The sequence below is a fragment of the Peromyscus maniculatus genome, chromosome 18 (genome assembly GCF_049852395.1).
Source record: "Peromyscus maniculatus bairdii isolate BWxNUB_F1_BW_parent chromosome 18, HU_Pman_BW_mat_3.1, whole genome shotgun sequence".
NCBI classification, from domain to species: domain Eukaryota; kingdom Metazoa; phylum Chordata; class Mammalia; order Rodentia; family Cricetidae; genus Peromyscus; species Peromyscus maniculatus.
Window position 1 is genome coordinate 604,406 of NC_134869.1, and position 16,649 is coordinate 621,054.

Sequence of the window (16,649 nt, forward strand, 5' to 3'; positions counted from 1 at the left end):
TTGAAATAATAGATAGTTGTAATCCCCCATGTAAGTACTGGCAATTTAGCCTACCTTATTGCAAGAACAGCAAAAGCTCTTTGCTACTCAGCCAACTCTCCTGCCCTGTGTTGATTAATTGTGATCAACATTTACATTACTAATATTTTCATCTGTCCATTTGTAATTATAACAACATGCAGTTCCTTTTAGTAAAATTTTATTAATGATACAGTTTAAATTGGGGGCACTTCAGGTTTCTGGAAGATGAATACAGAACTGAAGCAAATGCATAGCTCTTTGTAGGATCCTCAGTAAAACCTCTGTGTTCTTTCTATCTTTTCTGTTGGTTTGACTGATTTTTGCATGGGATACAGGGACTTAATATGTACTTCTGGCTGTCCTGGACCTGATTGCATAGACTAAGCTGGCATTCAACTCAGAAGCAGATATACCTGCCTCTGCCTTTTGAATGTTGGGGTTAAAAGAATGAGCCAGTACAGCTAGCTTGTCCATGTTATTTATCTTCTTTGTAGTTAGTAATTGTTCATACACTTTCATCCATGTGTACTCTGTACTGTGGATATGGTTACTTGTCTCTCCATGTTTCTTCATAGGCATTTCTCTTACAACGTGATATCCTTTTCAAAGGGTACAGAAATGACACAGGTAACCCTCTTATTCAGTTTTTTCTAAAGTGTTTTGGTAATTACATCATAATGTTTATGTCATAGAGTAAGAGAAGGGAGCACCAGAAGTATATAAGTATACTCCTAAAGAAGTACACATTCACAATGTTGTCAAATTCAGGCTTTCTGTTGTATACATATATGGGATGTTTTAGAATGCAGTGACCTATGATGATGTGCATATTGACTTCATTTGGGAAGAATGGACTTTGCTGGATCCATGCCAGAAGAATCTCTACAAAGATGTGAAGCTGGATACCTACAAGAACCTCACTACTATAGGTAAGACTGTATTTTCCTTCAGGTTTTAAAATAAGGGGACAACTATTCCTCGGTTTTGGACCTTCGCTGTAATTTGATTGAGAAAGACGAATGAGGTGAATAAATCAGTCATGGTTCTAAGATTACTGATGATAGTAAATTAAATTTTGCACAGTATTCAATAATATACATTTTCTGATATTATATTTTAGGATACAGTTGGGAAGACCATAATATTGAAGAACATTGTCAAAGTTTTAGAAGATATGGAAGGTAATTTTAATGTGCAAGCTAATGCAAATGTGCCTCTGAAAAATTGTAATGTGTCCTGCAAGTTTTTAACAAAAGCAACAGTGTAAATAAGCACTGATTATGGTGCATTGATCATTATTAAATTCTGACAAAAGCTCATACCTCAATTTTTGGTAGGTGGATTGTATTTGCAATGCATTCTTTTAAGAAAAAAAACAAGGAAATAATGCTTTAACAGATATCACCATTTGAATCATAGCACTATGCGCTATGCTGTAGAACTGCCAATACATTTATTTCATACCACTCACATTACAAAAGTTATGCACAGTGAAAAGGTGATAAGTGATAGAGATTCACAATATGCTCCCATGTCCAGCAGACCTAGACACTTCCACCCTGCCTTTTCCAGGTCAAAATAGCTTTTTCCAGGTCAAAACATCTCACATGACCAGGACCCCATGGCTTTGATTGGTTGTGTAAAGTGTGCAGCACAACCATGTGATCTACACACATGCATGGAATAGCCATATGAGCCTGTGTACACAGGCCTGGCCCAGCCTTTATAAGCTGGCATTATATCCCCATCTCCTTTTTATGCAGGTGTCTTTCCACCAGGCCTGAGCACATGTGTCTCTCTCTCTTAATAAAACTCTTGTTAGTGGATTCTGTCATGTTTCGTGACATTTCCTCACAGGGTAAGAGTGCCAAAAATAACTAACATCTGGTGCCATGATGAAGCAGGCACTTCCAGGCTCTCTGCACCAGGAAACCAGTAAACTGGGGACTCTGCTCCATACGTGACAGACCACTGTCCATTCGCCTGGCTGCACGAATATCCATGCAACACCTCTGCTCCGATTGGTGAGTCCCCCATATTTCGGGCAGTGTAAATGGTTTCCTGAATCTGTGAGAACAACCATTGAACATCCAGCATCTCACTGAGTATTTTTGAAACCGGGGGAAAAACCAGACCATGGTCTTTACTGGTTATGGTCAGCCCCTATCGCAGACTTAAATTTCTAACCATCTCCCACATCTGCAGCTTGAGATATTCCTCATGGTTTGACCACCACTGTTGGGTGCATTCTGGGGCTGTGTGGGAGTGACACGTTTTTCCGGCTTGATGAAGCAGTAGACACAGTTCCGGATTTCCGGGGAACCCTTGCTTCACACAGTGGGAGGGGGGAGGCTGCTTTTTGGCTGATGAGCTGCCAGATGCTGGCAAAGACTATCCGACCAGCTCTCCAAAAGCCATTTGGTCCCTGTTTCAAGTGTGGGAAAGAAGGCCATAGGGTCCAGGCTTGCACCACCACCCCATGAAGGGCACTGACAGGGCTTTGTCCAAAATATTGCCAAAAGGGTCACTGGTCAGCTGACTGCCCTAATGTCCCAGGTGACATAGGAATGCCAGACAAAGATCACCCTCCAGCTGACTTTCTAGGCTTGGCCTACAGTGATGACTGACACTGCCCGGTTTCCACCCCAGCCACTCTCATCTCACACAGGGAACCAAGGGTAGTAATAAAAGTAAATGGGCATGCCATCTTGTTCCTTTTGGGCACCAGAGCTACCTACTCTGTTCTGAGAGAGTTTTGGGGGCCGACCTTTCCTTCTCATCTCCCTATTGTTGGGGTTGGGGAACAGCCTTACCTACCTCATCAGACACCACCACTTAATTGCATTTTCAGAGGCATCCCTCTCACACACACATTCTTAGTGGTGACAAGCTGCCCTGTACCTTTAATGGGAAGGGATCTTCTAGCTAAGGTAGGAGTGTCCATTTCTTTCGTTACACACATTCGCCTCACCCCAGATGCATCAGCAGCTCCCCTCCTCCTTCTCTTAGCCACTCACTCTACTGACTCTAACAGTTCTTTTCCCTTGCCAGCCTCTCATGTAGACCCAAAAGTCTGGGATACCCAGAACCCTTCTATCACTAGGCACCATCAGCCTATTACTGTCCAGCTACAAAACCCTATCAGATATATCACCCAAGCTCAGTACCCTCTCTCACTCCAGAGCCTAAGAGGACTTAAGCCTATCATTTCTGACCTTCTCAGGAGAAAGCTGCTCCACTCAACTTCTTCACCTTTTAACACTCCCATACTTGCAGTTAAAAAATCTAATGGAACCTACCACCTGGTTCAAGACCTCTGGCTCATTAACTCTTCAGTGGTCCCCCTCCATCCTGTAGTGCCTAACGCTTATTCTCTCCTGTCCACTATCCCTTCAGGAACCTCTCACTTCTCAGTTCTAGATCTCAATGATGCCTTCTTTTCTATTCCTCTCAATCCTCAGTCTCAAAACATCTTTGCTTTCACCTGGACTGACCCTGACACTCACCTGTCCACACAGCTGACCTGGTCTGTTCTGCCACAGGGATTCAGAGACAGTCCACACCTATTTGGTCAGGCTCTTGCCTGACCTCCTTTCTCTGTCTCTCCCTGGCTCTAAACTAATACAGTATGTAGATGATATTTTCCTCTGTAGCCCATCCTTACAGGTTAGCCAAACTAACACCTATGCTCTCCTAAATTTCTTATCCAGCTGAGGTTATAGGTTATCTCCTTCTAAAGTTCAGCTGTCAACTCCCCAGGTGACCTATTTGGATATAACTATTACTCCAACCCATGAGGCTATTACTGTAGACAGAAAGCATCTAATCCAGTCTTCTACTAAATAGGAGATTCTGTCTTTCCTAGGAATAGCTGGTTTCCTACAGTCTTGGGTTCCATCTTTTTCTCTCCTTGCTCACCTCTTATACAAGGCAGCTAAGGGCTCACCACATGAACCCCTCCTCCATCCTGACACTAAACCTTCTCAGAAGCTCCAACAGGCTCTTCTTCAGGGCCCAGCACTTCATCTTCCAGACTTAACCCATCCCTATAGATGTAACCGGCTTGGTAAATAAAAAACACAGAGCCAATGCAGAGATGAAAGCCCAAGAAGTCAGAGCTAAGAGCTAAAAATCTTACCCTTCACTGCTGCTGCTGTCCTCTTCAGCCAGGAGACCTACATCCTGTGTGTTTGTCCTTTTTATTGCCTTTCTATTCTGCCTTCTCACTGGTTGTAAACCCAACCACATGACCTCCTCATCACTGCCCATCTATACAGACATCCAGGTCTTCTATGGTTGGTATTGAGATTAAAGGCATGTGTCTCCATGCTGGTTGTATCCTTGAACACACAGATCTGCCTAGCTCTGCCTGCCAAGTGCTGGGATTAAAGGCATGCACCACCACCACCCAGCTTCTGCTATGGCTTGCTATAGCTCTGACCCCCAGGCAACTTTATTTATTAACATACAAATAAAATCACATTTCAGTACAAATAAAATATTACCACACATCCCTTCTCCCTCTATGTAGCAGAGAAGGAGGGATTTGCCCTGGAAACTCTAGGGCATCAGCTGAGACCCTCCTTTGCACTCTAGCCTATCTGTCAAAGAAGTTAAACCTTACCAGTCAGGGCTGGGCACCTTTCATCCATGCCTAGCAGCTGCTGAGCTCCTTATTCAGGAATCTAAGAAGCTAAGCTTTGGGTCACCCATTACTGTCTTCTTGCACTATAATCTGTCCCATCTCTTAGCTTATAAAGTCTCACAAACTTTACCTCCTTCCCAGGTTTTTTCTCTCCAGATGGCATTACGAGAGGATGCCACACTACTTTCCAGACTTGTCCACCTCTTAATATTTCAAGCCTCCTCCCTCAACCTAATGCTGACTATTCTCCTCATTCCTGAACTGAAACCTTAGAGGAATTGTTACCTCACTCTTCACACATACAGGAAGGCACATTGCCTCAGGCGACTTATACCTGGTACACAGATGGTAGCTCCTTTTTATATAAAGGGACCCGTAAAGGGGGTTATGCCATAGTGTCAGATACTAAGATAAGAGAAGCACAGGCATTACCCACACACACCAGTAACCAACAGGCTGAGCTGATAGCTCTTACCCGTGCCTTCCAACTGGCACAGGGACACCAGGATCTACTGCCTTGTCACTGATTCCAGAGGAATAAGGTATCACCCCTTCCTTTCCCAACTAGGGCTACACAGAGCCAGAGGCAAAAAGAACCATCAGAATCATCCAGGTAGTAAGGAAAAATGTAACACAACAGTCTATCATTGTTCAATACTCAGAAGCTGATCACCTGCATTTCCTAAATGCTAAACTAACGAAGGAAACATGTGCCTTAAATAAATTACTTCTAATAAGGCTTGTCTCTGGTAAAAATAAAGCAGAGTACTAAGGCCAGATCTACCTCAGATAAATGTCAACTCCAAAAATGAAATAATAATGATTTTTTTCTAAGCTTTTTCTATGTCACCAGTATCTTGTAAGACAAAAGGTTCCCAGCCATAACCATGAAGGACGGACAGCTACAGAACAAGGGGATGACAGAACTTCCTTTCAGGACTCCCACCATCATCCCAGGACTTCACAAGCTACCCTACCCATTTCCCCCAAGAATCAACTGATGCCCATTATTTAGCCAGATGCAGTCTTTGAGAGAAATGATGCCCCATACCCACTCAACTGCCATTTTTTCTTTTTTTAAAAATCAAGAGTCAGGGATGATAGATTCACAACATGCCCCCATAGTTGGCCATGCCTGGTGGACCTAGACACTTCTGCCTAGCCAGTTCTAGTTGAAAATAGCCAGTTCTGGGTCATAATAGCCAGTTCTGGGTCAAAACGTCTTATGTGACCAGGACCCTGTGGCTTTGTATGGTTGCGTAAAGCGAGCAGCACAACCATGTGGTCTATGTGCATGTGTGGTGTAGCCACATGAGCCTGTGTACACATGCATGACCCAGCCTTTATAAGCTGGCACCATATTCCCAGCTTCTCTCCTTATGCACATGTCTTTCCAACAGGCCTGTCACATCTGTCTCTCTCTCTTATCTTTTTTTTTTTTTTTTTTCGAGACAGGGTTTCTCTGTGTAGCTTTGCGCCTTTCCTGGAACTCACTCGGTAGTCCAGGCTGGCCTCGAACTCACAGAGATCCACCTGGCTCTGCCTCCCGAGTGCTGGGATTAAAGGCGTGCGCCACCACCGCCCGGCTCTCTTATCTTAATAAAGCTCTTGTTAGTGGATTCTGTCATGTTTTGTGACATTTCCTCGCAGGTTAAGAGCAGTGCAAAATAACTAACAGCCTTGTAATCAGTTTTTCTGTTATAAATTGTTAGACATTGTCTTTGGATTGCATTCGATTTGTAATTCAAATTGTCCATAAAAACATCTTAATACTGAGGCATCATGTTTCTAATGATCATTTATATACTTTAATTATTTAGAAGTTCTGTGACATGGAAAAGCTTTACCACATTGATTACATTCATAGGATTTCTCGGTAGTATGTGTTCTTTTAATAATTTGAAGAATACTGTGGTGAGCATAGGTTTTACTACACTGATTGCATTAATAGGACTTCTTTCCAGTATGTGTTCTTTCATGCCTTTGAAGATGACTGTGTTGTGCAAAGGCTTTACCACACTGATTACATTCATAAGGTTTCTCCCCAGTATGTGTTCTGTTATGAATTTGAAGAGTACTGCTATCAGCATAGGCTTTACCACACTGATTGCATTCATAGGGTTTCTCTCCAGTGTGTGTTCTTTTATGCAATTGAAGAGTATTGTGTTGAGCAAAGGCTTTACCACACTGACTACATTCATAGGGTTTCTCTACAGTATGTGTTCTCTTATGACTTTGAACATCACTATGATATGCAAAGGCTTTACCACACTGTTTACATTCATAGGGTTTCTCTCCAGTATGTGTTCTTTATGCCATTTAAGATAACTATGACATAAAAAGGCTTTACCACACTGATTACATTCATAGGGTTTCTCTCCAGTATGTCTTCTTTTATGTACTTGAAGATCACTATGATAAGCAAAGGCTTTATCACAGTGATTACACTTATAGGTTTTCTCTCCAGTATGTGTTCTTTTATGCTCATGAAGAATATTTGATATGCAAAGGCTTTACCACAATGATTGCATTCATAGGGTTTCTCTCCAGTATGTGTTCTTTTATGCCTTTGAACCTAACTATCAAATGCAAAGGCTTTACCACACTGAGTATATACAGAAGGTTTCTCTCCAGTTTGGCTTCTTTCATGCCTACAAGGAAAATTGGCATATATAAAGTCTTTACCATAATCAACATGCTGTTGACTCTTTACATCTGTAAGAATTAATTTAACAATTTGGTCCAAATGTAAAAAGGAAACAGATTTTAAAATTTTATCACTGTGTTTATGTGGTATTTATAGTCCTAGAACTCAGGACTTTTCTGTAGTGTAAGTTTATTTATGTATTAGCAATGAAGTTAGAAAAACAATTACTTGTATACTTGAATCAATTTTAACAAGTATATTCAATATGGGTACTGCTACTTTGTCTAACTGCTCTGAAAGAGAGGTATGTTATGTGTTTCCATATCTCTGTGCTCATATGGCTTGTATCCAGAGTGATGTATGATATATCTAGTAAAGGAACAATAACAAATAAAAGATTTCCACATTGAATTCAGTTTGATTTTCTGTCCTCATAGACTTGTGGTATAGGGATTAAGTTTTCTCCACAATAATTCCCATTGACTCTGGACTCTAAATGTCCCTCTAACTACACAGCATGGTCACAATAAGTATGAGAGCATTACTAGCTTTATTATGGACTCTTGGCTTACTTGAATGTTTTGCAGATATATATCACCTCTTCAATCTGTATAATTTTGTAATATGAGTAGTATGAAATAAATGGATTGACAGTTCTATAGCATCTCTCTTATGGTGCTATGATTCAAATGGTCACATCTCTTGAAGCATTGTTTCCTTGTCTTCCCTCTTAAAGAATGCCTTCCAAATGCAATTCACCTACCTAAAATTTAGGTTTATGGTTTTGTGAGAATTTAATTATCATCACTGCACTTTAAGTGGTACTTAGTTACACTGATGCTTTTGGTAAAACTTCTAGGACACATTAAAATTTCTTAAGAGGCACATTTAAATCAAATTGCAGATAAAAATTACCTTTCATGTCTTCTAGAGCTTTGAAAATGCTCTTCAGCATTATGGTCTTCCCAAATGTATCCTAAAATATAGTACCAGAAAAGGTATAACATATTATTGAAAAACTGGAAAATTTAAGTTACTATCCTCAATGAACATTAGAATCATGAACAATTCATTCACCCATTCTTCTTTTTCAATAAAATTAGAGAAGAGCATCAATAAACAAGGAACAGTTGTCCCTTTATTTGAAAACATGAAGGAAATTTCAGTCTTAACTGTGATAGTGAGGTTCCTGTAGGTCTCCAGCATCACATCTTTGTAGAGATTCTTTTTGGGAAGGATCCAGCAAAGTCCATTCTTCCCAAGTGAAGTCAACATGCACATCATCATAGGTCACTGCATTCTAAAACATTCCATACATGTATACAACAGAAAGCATGAATTTGACAATATTGTAAATGTATACTTCTTTGACTGTATATTTATATAATTCTGGTGCTCCTTGCATTTCGTTTATGACATAGACATTATAGTGGAACTACCATGTCACTTTAGAAGGAAACTGAATAAGGGGGTCACCTCTAACATTTCTGTATCCTTTGAATGGGTTATCATCTTGCAAGAGAAATGCATAAAAACAAACATAGTGAAATAAAGAAACAGGTCCACAGTACAGAATACACATGAGAGAAATTATATGAGTAATTACTAGCTAAAAAGGAAAAATGGGCTGGAGAAGCTGAGTGTATTCACTCACACCTTTAACTTCAACACTCAGTATGCAAAGGCAGGTGCCTCTAAGTTGAATTGTACCCTAATCTATGCAATCTGGTGCAGGAGAACATATTAAGTCCCTGTCTCCCATGCTAAAATCAAATAAACAAAAAAGATAGAAAGTACTCAAGAGGTTTTTAATGAAGTTCCTACACAGTGTTATGTATTCCCTCCAGTTCTGTTTTCATTTTCCAGAAACCTGAAGTGACACAATTTAAACTCTAACATCAGTAAGATTTTACTAAAGGGTACTGCATGTTGTAATATTTACACATGGACAGATGAAAACATTAGCAATATGAATGTTGATCATAAATAATCAACAACGTGCAGAAGAGATGTCACAGTAGTAAAGAGCTTTTGCTGTTCTTGCACATAGGCAGGCTCCATTGTCAGTAATTACATGGGGGGGTTAGAACTATCCATTATTCCAAGTTCAGGGTTTCTGAGACCATCTTTAAATCACTGTGAGAACCAGGTACCCATGTGGTGTGTATTCTTGCATATAGGAAATTATTCACATTCATTTAATAATTCAAAAAAAACAAACAGGCAGAAAGCAGGTCATGCACCTGCAATCTAGTGACTCAGAAGGCACAGGCAGTATTAATGTCATTAATACATGCCATCCTGAGAAAGAGAATGATACCCTCTGCCAAATTTTAAAGTTCACAAAATGGGTGAAGCTCAGAACAAGAGCCTATGCTTGACATGTACAAAAACAAACATCCCAGGCCCATCATCCAATAATATAAAAACAAAAATGCCAGGAATGTTGGACCACATTTATTCCCAGGATTTGGGATCCAGATTCAGTGTGATCTCTGTATTAGAGGTCAGCATTGTTTACAGAGCTCCTTTCAGGACAGCCAGGGCTGTCTGAAATGTTGTCTTCAAAAACAAACAAAAAAGTTAAAAGAGCAGGCTACCAAACTGCATTATCAGTGAATACCGATTACTTCTAAAGTATCTTATGTGATTTAGAAATAGAGTCTACAGTGGTAGTGAAAGCATGACAATACAAGGAAGTTGGCTGATTTGTTTCAATCACAACAGAGTAAATACAAACAATAGAAAATTTGTTGAGACTATAAAGATGAATATCACATCTCCAGTGAGGAATTACATCCAGAAAACCTCCCACTCCTAAAAGTTTCACAAGTAATATAAACAAGTCACCAAGGAGAGACACATGTCCAAATACATCATAGTATCTGGGAGATTTTTCATTCAATCAACTATATTCTGACTCAAGTCATTATAGGCTCATGGTCATTCATGTAGAAAATGCATTTAGTCACTTCAATAATCCTCATAGTCTGCAAGAGCCCCTACACTGTTCAAATGTCCAAAGTCTCTTCTGACACTCAAGACAATCTCTTGACAGTCACATCTTGTAAAATAAAAAAAAAAACAAGTTCCATCTTTCCAGCATACAATGGCACAGAGTATCATTCACATTCCAAAACATAGAAATGGAGACACAATTAGGGAAGATTGGACCCAAGACAAGACTGACACCTAATGTTCTTTCGTAAAGTTGGGACATTTGTCTTTAGTACACAGGCCTAGAGTTTTTCAGTCATTTTTCTCTGTGTCCTATAGAATGTCCAGCATTTTCCTCTGCAAAGCAAAAACCTGAAGGACCATTTTGCCAAGTAAAGTTTCACCTTTTTATGGGTCCTGCATGTCCAGTCGATCAAGCAGTCCAGGCAAGAACAGTTTCATGCCTAAATGGCTATTTTTGTCAAGGTGAACATAAACTATATAATAGAGTTCTTTGATGTGCATCTTCCTTTTTGAAGTAAATTGGTGCTGCCACGAGCAGACATGTCTCACTGTCCAGAATGTTTAAAATTTTAAAACATTTTAAATATCATATTTTGTAGGTCTTTGAAGTGTTTGAAGGTTACCTACCTAATTGAATTATATCTATGTATACCTAGAAAACTTAACATGACTATAAGTTTGACTATTATAAAAGACTAATTGATCTGTATCTGTTAATTACCTATCACAATCTAAATGAGTTACATAAACATAATACCTCAAATGAGAGTAGAAATACATATACAGTATAACAAAATTAAGCTTAAACTTGTATCAATAAACTAAAATCTATAGCAATGCAAAACATTTTTAAACAAGTTGTTCTTTAAAAGTAGGTTTATTATTCTATCCTTTTATCTTATTATATCTGCACTATCTCCTTTTTTACTTTAGAAAGAGATTGTATTTATGATCAACGTGTTTTAAATAAAAATATTGGTTTTTTTTATGTCCCCAATCAGAGGGCTCTTTTGATTTGGGACACAAGAATCTCTTAATCTTTTTTTAAACAATATGTCTGGGTTTAGAGAAGGAGTGAGCCACTTCCATCTCCAAAGCCAGCTTGGTGTATTTGGGAATTGGGGCATAGTTTCTCTTACTACTTTCTGTTGGAGGGGGCACTGTATCTTATGGGGACACAAAGAAAATTTTAGAATTATGGAGTAGTCTGTGAGGGTGTTTTGTCTGAGCCAGTTGCCTTGAAACCATTCTGGATGTTGGATCATCTGGGCCATGGTGTCATCGGAGACCTTTCAGGGGGTCTTGGCTGGTCAAACCTGATGTATCTTAATCTGGAACAAATCTATAGCCTCTTGCTTTCTATGGAAACAAAAGCAGAGACTCCTTTCCAAAGCAACATATCCTTACATCCAAATTTTATTGTCTAATTTCTTGAGTTCTTTATGATTCTGAGGAAGGAAATCCAGAAGAACATAGACAATCATGGTATATACTCACTAATAACTGGGTATTAGTAATTATGTAAAGTACAATCACAGTAAATTACAGTAGAATCTATAGATGCAGAGAGGCTGAGTAACAAGAATGGCTTTAGGAAACATGCATGGATCTTCCTGAGAAGGAAATAGAATAGATTTAGTGGGTACACTGGAGGCAGTTGGGGATTGTAATGGGAGGGGTCAAGTAAGTAAGGAAAGGATGGTGGGGGGACACGGAGAGTTGACTAGAATAGGCGAGCTTTCGGCAGGGGATGTGGAAACAGTAGAGTGCAAACTTCCTGGAATCTGAGTGACTTCAGTGAGGATTCTTTGTGATAAAGAACACAGAGGCTGAATCAACCATCTTCTGTAAACACATAAGGCTCCCAGTGGTGGGACTGGGAAACCAAGCAAGACACAAAACTTTGGAAACACACTAGTTATACCCGCAATATATGTTGGAGCAAGGTAGATCAGAGTTCTTTATTGTTCAACCAATGATTGCTCTGACTTGAAGCCCAAGTTTTGAGAAGCTACAGGTCTTCTTGTATAATCAGAAGCTTGCACACAGCCCCTTTCTTGCTCATGAAAGGCTTCATAGATATACTGCATGAGAGATGTCAGGATCTCTCTGTTTCTAGTCATGTATTATCTATAAATGCAACTTTTTATGACTTTTATTTTCTAAAAGAGTTTGTTTGGATATATAAATTGTAAAAACACATGATAGTACAGAGCAATGAGAGAGAACAGCATGATGAGAACATGAGAGAATAAAGAAAAGAAACCATCAAGAGAGTATGTGAGTGTTCTTATTTTCCCTAATAATCCCAGACAAAAAAATATCATAGCTTCACAATGCTGTTTATTTCCCTTTAAGCACTGAGTGTTGTTATAAAGGCTGGACCTCTGGGGCAGTTCTAGGAAACTGCAGGTAGAATGTACTGTATGAGTGAAGAATAAATTATTTTAAAAATAGGAAAGAAAGGGATGTGGGCACAGTGAGGGAAGATTGGAATAAAACTAAGACTAAAACTCAGCAGGTCAAACAACGAATCCTGTATCTCTGTCTCTGACAGATGGGGCTTCATTCTCAAAGGGCTGAGATGTCTATATCCCTGAAAATTTTCAAGCCTGTCTCTCTTTTGCTACTTTCACTCACTGTATGCAGCTCCCCAAGGCAGATATCTCATAGCTTGGGTATTGCAGCATCCTATCATTAAAAATACAACACTTGTTTCATCTTCATGGCTTCATGCATGAACTCTCTTATTCTCTTCACTGGGTTTCTGAATCTGCCAAACATATTTGGGTACAACAGTGCTGAACTGAAACCACAGGGGAAGAATCTATGACCTATAAATTTTGTATCTTTCTGGTTTCCAGAACCAGTTCAACATGGGTTAACTCCCTGAATTTGGCTTCTATGTTGTGATGGATGCTACCATGCTTGGAAAAGAGTTTCAACATGTTCTGTATGAAGTTTCTTTTGGGGGTTAGAGATCATGTTGCCAGCCAGGCAGTGTTGGTGCACATCTTTAATCCCAGAACTTTGGAGGCAGAGCCAGGAGGATCTCTGTGAGTTTGAAGACAGCCTGGTCTACTGAGTGAGATCCAGGACAGGCACCAAAACTACACAGAGAAACCCTGTCTCAAAAAGCCAAAAAAAAGGAGAAAAAGAAAAAAGAAATCATGTTAACTATTCCTTCCATAAATAAAAAGCTTAGATGGATGGAGTCTTACCCTTACAGTAACTTTTTAGGCTTCAAATGCTGAGAAGGGCCTTCTCTTTATTAGTGCTATATTACAAAGAGGGATATATGGATCATCTCATGAAGAGAAAACAGATATCTCCATAAATAAACTGACAATAGTGGGAAATAGAGGGGAGTTAATGGGGGATGAAAACATGATAAAATGGGATGGTTGAACTAGGAAAAGGATGAAGTGGGAAAGCAATGAAAGAGATATCTTGATAGAGGGAGACATTATGGGGTAAGGGAGGAATTGCTAGGAAAATTCCCAGGTACCCATAAGAATGACCCCAGATTAGACTACTAGCAATAATGGAGAAGGTGCCTGAACTGGCCTACCCTGCTAAGCAGATTGGTGAATACCCTGTCATCACAGTACCTTCATCCAGTATCTGATGGAAGCAGGTGAAGAGATCCATAACCAAGCACTAGGCCAAGCCCCAGGAGTCCAGTTTAAGAGAGGGAAGAGGGATTCTATGATCTAGGGGCATCAAGATCATGATGGGGAAATCTACAGAGACATCAAAAGAAAACTAGTGGGAACTCATGAAGTTTAGACCAACAGCTGTGGAGCCTGCATGGCACTGGATTAGGCCCTCTGCACAAGTGTGACAATTGTGTAGCTTGATCTGTTTAAGGGGCTGCAGGCAATGGGATCACAATCTATCCCTGGCACATGAGCTGCAGTTTTGGAGCTTATTACCTATGGAGGAACAGCTTGTACAGACTTGATAAAAGGTGGAGGGGCTTGAAACTGCCTCAACTGATTATACCAAGCTTTAGTGACTCCTCATGAGAGGCCTTTCTTTTTTGAAGGAGGGAATGGAGGGTCAGTTGGGAAAAAGGCCAGAGGTAGCAGGAGGAGGGATGAAAGGGGCATCTAAGGTTGGTATGTAAAATTTATATAAAAAATTACTAAATAAAGAAAAAAACATAAAGCAAAAAAGTAATAAAATTAAATGAAATAGATGCTGGTACCTAAAGTCAGTGCAAATATACTGTGTTTTGTGATTGCTTTTCAAACATACAAGAACTAACTCAGGTTAGCTACTGAACCATTTTAGGTCAACTTCATGAGTGGGGAGATTTTAGTGCTTAAAATAATTTTGTCTAAAGCAATAGTGGCTACACTTACCCAAATTCACTATATCCACTGGTCTATGCAGTTGCTGCTAACTCCAGTTTGAAACTTATCTAGTACTAAACAGTAGCTAGATGCCTTTGCTGCAGGACAAAGTTGGCAATTGAAGATGCATAAAAATTATAATGCCATCCATTAGTATAGGCAGGTGACAGGGAAGTCCTCCACATTCTTTTTTTTTCTGGAGCTGAGGACGGAACCCAGGGCCATGTGCTGGGTTCTAAGAAATAAAAAAAAAATGACAAAACAATTCCATTCAGGATACTGAGCATAGGCCTAAGAATTTCAAGTCCTTTGCAGCAAGAAAATTACATTTAAGGTACCATTTTTGTTCTACCTTTCTTCTCTGTTGCTGTGATTAAATTTTCTAACCAAATACAATTCAGGTAAAGAACAAAAGTATCTGGTTGATACCCATAGGTCACATTCACCTCTTGTGGGAGCTTAGGATAGAAACCCAAGCTAATACCTAAAGGGAAAACACAGAGAAACAGTGTTTCCTGGTTTTCTCTCTTGCTTTGTCACTGTCCCCTGCTCAGCTCACTCTCTTATCCAGCCCAGGCCCACATGCTGAAAGATACTGACAAGTCAGTGGAAGAGACTTCAGACATCTATCATAATCAACTCAGTCTCTCTCAGAAACAGCCATCAGATAGTCTGATCTAGGCACACCCTCGATCGATGTTCCCTCAGATGGCTCTAGGCTCTAGGCTATGTCATGCTGGTGGTTGAGGCTAATTAGGAAAAAGAGATAATAATATACAAGAAGGTTTTAAAGATCCACAGCCAATGTATGAATCATGTCAGTCACTTAAGCAGCAAAAACACAAACCATGAATACAGCAACAACTGGAAAACACAGATATGCCTGGAAATGGGAAAAGGCAAGTATCTCATATTAAGAAGAGAAAACTAAAACTATATCTCCACAGAAACTTCCCAAACCAACAAAACTCAAGGAACTCATATCATACTAAGTTACTAAATATAAAAATGGTGAAGCTCCATCATTTTCCAGAAAATAAACAATATAATTGGATTATAATTAATAAAATCAATAACATAGATGGCACCACTGACAAAACAAGACAGAAAGACAGATCTACAAAATATATTATAGTCCCTTAAACAAGGACGACAGGTAGACAGGCCACACGGTGGAGACAAGCAGACAGAGGTAGGCCTGTGGTCCGCAGAGTTAGACTGGCCCAGCGGCAGCCAACAGGGACATTCAGGCACGGCGGCAGCTGGCAGAGGTAGACAGGCCATGTGGCAGAGACAAGCAGACAGCAGTAGGTCCACGGCAGTGGCCCGCAGAGGTAGACGGGCTGGCAGCGGTGGCCGACAGGGACATACAGGCCCGGAGGCAGGCGGCAGACCGCAGAGACATACAGGCCCGGTGGCAGTCCACAGAGGTAGACAGGCCCAGTGGCAGTGACAAGCAGAGGTAGGTAGGCCTGCAGTGGCAGCCAGCAGAGACATACAGACCCAGCGGCAGCTGACAGGGACATACAGGCCCGGCAGCATACCACAGAGGTAGACAGGCCTGGCGATGGAGACAAGCAGATGCAGCTTGGAACAGGGATGCCTCTAACCCCAACACCTGGGGAAGAAGCTATGTCCGTGGGACGGAACCAGAACGAATCTGAACACTCCATCTGAGGACAACCCAGGGCCCAGCTGCTGATCCTGCGAAACCCAACAACTTGGAGGTGTTGGTGAGACTACCCTGCTCAGCTGAAACCCATCTGGGAGAGGATTCAGATGCCTACAGTTGGAAGTCTGAAGAAACAAGATCAGCTAAGGAGTTGACAAATTAACAAAACATGACCTGGGAACACAGAAGAAGGCACTGCCCAGCCACCAAACCAGATCACCAGAATCATAAGTATATACTTCACTGACTGAGATCAGCTGCTCCTGAAGGAATAGCCCAATAGCACCAATTTAACCAAGAACTCCTACTAAACCAAGACTAAAAATTAGAACAAGAGAGGCACTC

At 40.4% G+C, this 16,649-nt stretch overlaps 1 pseudogene; it reads right to left on the bottom strand.

Moving 5' to 3' along the window:
- Positions 1-1,872: 1,872 nt before the first annotated feature.
- LOC143269428 (uncharacterized) lies at positions 1,873-16,037 on the bottom strand (annotated as a pseudogene).
- Between the last annotated feature and the right edge of the window lie 612 nt (positions 16,038-16,649).